General features: G+C 38.2%; 1 long non-coding RNA gene across 5 annotated transcripts in view; it reads right to left on the minus strand.

Moving 5' to 3' along the window:
* Positions 1–3,302, minus strand: part of LOC110477926 (uncharacterized) — a 306,989-nt gene that overhangs the window by 23,822 nt on the left and 279,865 nt on the right. The gene's annotated exons all lie outside the window — the stretch shown is intronic.

The raw sequence follows: 3,302 nt of genomic DNA on the forward strand, positions 1-3,302 counted from the left end.
GTCAGTATTTACAAGGATATTTCTGGATGCCTGCAGACCTCAGTGTATGACAAATGGTACAGAATGAGAACAATTAATTTCTTGGCTTTTTCTCAAGATACTGTAAAGGTATTAAAAAATTATTAGTAATATTAACTTGATATGCCTCAGAACATTAACTCAAGAGACATTTTTTTCAAACAGATTCACAATATTTATAATAACCCTTATGCTATGCTGCTTCTTGCCACCCACGTGAAGGAGCTGCCATACAATGTTGTCTTACATTATTTGCTTAGCTGCAGAAATTTTGGCATGGTATTGTATAGAAAATGAGAGGAATTAACTGTGTGCTGCTGATATATTTTCTCCTCCTGCAGCTTCATGTGGTTACAGCTCCCATGTTGCACCCCAGAGGCAACTTCATTACAGTAGGTGAATGCTTTCCTGTGTGTTTATAAAATATTCCTTGGAATTAAAGATACTGGGTGGATTTCTAAATTGGACATTTAGTACAGCTAGTTGGCACATTGGTGACAGCTTCATTTAATGTATACAGCTTAATTGGGTAGCTCATTTGCCATGCCCCAACTGGCAGCAACAAGCACCAGGTTCTGCACCTAGATGTCCACTTTTAACATCATCTTGAGACAACATCCAAAACCATAGAGAAACCAAATCAAACTGTGAGAACACAGTGAGCAATATATTTCCTGCTCACAAGGAGTGAATCAAAGAACACATTATTTGGGAGAGCATAAAAGCAAAGAGGAAAAGAACAGCACAGAGAAACAATAGGTCCCTTTGCTGTCTGCTTGAGTCCCTTCTACTCAAAGCAGATGAATAATAATTCATGCTTTCCTTGTTTTAGCATGATGCTTCTTATTGCTTTCCACAGCCAGACCCATCACTTCCTGACTACGTAGATACTGAATTGTCCTAATTTAGACCTTTTGAGAAAAATCTCAGCTTACTGTGAAGGAGCTAACATCTCCCCTTATAGCCTGCTCTGCTGCTGTTTCCACTTGTCACCAGGAGTTAAAAAAACCCAGACAGCCCATGAATACCTCACCTAAAGAAAGGAGCTTCCTTAAAAGTAGGGTCCTTTCATGCTTACCAAGTTTCTTTGGCCCAGTTCTTTCTTCTCCAGCATTAGATCTGGGCATCTGGTCAGGTTCAGTAATACTTCACTGGTTTCAAGGAAAATTCCATAAAACTGTCGTAGAGGTCAGGGTTAACAGTGTCTCTCAAAAAATTACTAGAGCTTATAGGAACAAGACCCAAAATTTGATCTAATCTTCAGTTGTCTTTGCTCTCTGGACACTTTTGCTTTTAGACCACTGAGTAAGTTCTGTGTCTTCTCATACTCCAACTAGCAAAGTTCATTGCTGAGAGAACAATCTCACTGTTGTGTACAGGATTTGCAGAATCACAATCTTCTCTCTTAATATTTTTCATTGATTCCAGTCCACATATTGATATTCTTATGGAATATGATATTTTGATCAGTATTAAACTGAGTTGTGTGGCATTTTTTGGAGATAAAAACACTGTAGAAGTGTTAATATGATTGGCTAATGTAACAGTAATGCCAAATGTGCAATTTAAACATCTCTTTCCTGAGATACGTTGCTTGCTCATATTCTTTAATTTTACAGAAAAACTTTTTTTTAAAATCTGTGTGGCTAGGTTGAAAAACATGGATATACAGCTTGGCCACATATTCTTTCAAAATAAAACCAACAATAAAATGTGTAGTTAAGACTGAAATAGATGATATACAGCAGACAGAGATGAAAGACATCTCCTGCTGAAAACAAAGGCAAATTTATAATTGATTTCATTTTAGTTGGGATGTCAGCCAAGGCATGTACATGTCTCAGACCTCAATCACAGGAAGGTCTATGTGTGCAACACCCCCTCCCCCCACTACACCTACTTCCATTTCTTGTCATGGTTTCTCCATCACCAAAATCCAATGTTTTGGATTATATGAGAGACCTGAGAGTCCATCCATTCCAAAAAGCAAGCTCCAAATCAAGGACAGCCTGATAACCGTTGCAGTTCTACTTTCCACTGACAAAAGTCACTGTTTCCAGCAGAAAACTATAATACCTAAATGCAGGTGGAAGTCAGATCTTTAGTAGAACAGTACAGCTTTATTAATGATGAATATGAATGACTACACTTATACCAGTAGCTCATCTGATTGATGAGTAGAGTCTCACCTTGCAAGACTGCAAGAGGGGAATGGAAGGAAGGGAAGCATTTTCCTGTGCTCCAATAAGAAAGCAAAGAAAAAAATTGGTATTAAATGGACCATGGATGCTAATGTGTGATGCTGACTGTGGATGGAGGTTGCAGCACTTGTAACAACATTTTCTGAGCACCCAGATCAGTGGCAAGTTTTGAGGTCCATTTCTTTGGACTGTAATTTAGACCTGATTGAGAACACTTTATCTCAAAACTAGAAACCTCCTATATCTTAATTGAGCTCACCATACCATCAACTGGACTACAATTGAATTTAACGAGATGAGAGTTGAAATGGGAACAAATTCCTTTCCAAAGAAGTCAGCTAGTGCAGAAATGATTCTGGGGTAGGCAGAACTGGCTTTCTGGTACTCAGATCTACTTACTCTATGAATGGGCTCTTTCAATTAAACTCCTTTCCTCGAGACATTCACAAACCTCTCTACTTAGACATGCAGATGCCAAACTAAACAGGAGGTACTGACTCCAAGATGCACTGTCTTCAACAGTGGTGAAGACTTATTTTGGTGGTGCCTGTGTGGGATGGAGCTATTAAGGAAACTATTTACTCTGAGAAGGAAATTAATACGACACAAAAAAAGAGGAAGAATCTTGTTTGTGAAATGCTTTTTCTTCTCTTTAACCAGAGGAAAGAAAACTCACCTAAAGAATGAGCCATTTAGAGGGTTTAAAATTTATTATGTGCAGAGAAATAACCTTGGCAAAACCTGTTTTCCTGTGTCAATACCTTGAGCAAGAGCAGATTCAGACAAATGTAGCAGGAAGTACTGAAGGAAGGAGAAAGATTTAAGAGCAGTGGGATGCTGCTGTCTTGTAATGCTGAGCTAATTCAATGTCCCATCAAACATCCTGGCACAAGCATACAGCTCTCTGCCCCATAATCCAGACGGCAAACAGAAGCAAAAGAAAACATTTCAATTAATATACCACTAATGGTGACAAGATAAGCTTGACTCGTCTGAATTTACCCTTTAGCAAAATACATATATAAATAAATAATTACTCTCATTTGTAGTCTTAATAAAACACATTGTGTTCTGTATGGCGAG

The sequence above is a fragment of the Lonchura striata genome, chromosome 3, assembly GCF_050655825.1.
Source record: "Lonchura striata isolate lonStrDom1 chromosome 3, ASM5065582v1, whole genome shotgun sequence".
Taxonomy (NCBI): domain Eukaryota; kingdom Metazoa; phylum Chordata; class Aves; order Passeriformes; family Estrildidae; genus Lonchura; species Lonchura striata.